The sequence below is a fragment of the Plasmopara halstedii genome (genome assembly GCF_900000015.1).
Source record: "Plasmopara halstedii genome assembly, contig: Scaffold_322, whole genome shotgun sequence".
In the NCBI taxonomy this organism is placed as follows: Eukaryota; Oomycota; class Peronosporomycetes; order Peronosporales; family Peronosporaceae; genus Plasmopara; species Plasmopara halstedii.
The window spans coordinates 698,382-699,165 of NW_020187243.1; positions in this window are offsets into that span (position 1 = coordinate 698,382).

Consider the following 784-nt stretch of genomic DNA (forward strand, 5'->3'; position numbering starts at 1 on the left):
GGCTCCCGAACACAAAACGTTTGTGGGTGTTGAATGGGGAAACTTGCTCTCACGTACCATCCCTGCGTCGTGCTTCGCATGAAAAAAAGCGCCAATGACGTCGCACTGCTCTTTGGGCAGTGTAACGGGGTTACACGTACCCTGGTAACAGGGGTGTGTGTCAAACCAGATGGGCATGATGTGACCACACCCAGATAAGAATACGGTACGTGGCTGGATAGCCAGTAGTTATGCATGTATTTGGATTTAGAATCTATACATTAAAAATTAGGCGGCTTTATCGCAGATAAATATAAAAAAGTCAGTTTTGGATTTAAAAGGAAGAGCTAATTAGCCTTGGGCTAAGGCAATAATTACTCTTGGAGTAAGCGGATTGCGATCCGCTAAACACGTACTTGTTCTAAGTTTAGAGCGAAGGGTCCGTGACCTAACTTTCGCTTCCACTAAGCGCAAAACTATTGCTGCCTCGCTGCACTTGGTAGCACTTGAATTCAATCTACACCTGAGTCGTTCAGAATCATCTTTTGTGAGGATGGAACAACTTTCCTCTTTGTCCCAGGGCATGCAGGACGGGTTTCAAAAGCTGATGTCCTTACTTGGCCCTGAGGACGTGCAACACCTTGCTGCGCAAGACCCGAGGCAATCGGTGCGCGTCTAGAGGCGTTTTCAAATTCCAAATTACAAAACGCACCGCTAGAGCACCTGCAGCAGAAGATGTCTGTATCATTTGCGTCTATGACGCCACCGTCGGTGACGGATGACTTCCCCCGACCTAAGCCGCTCA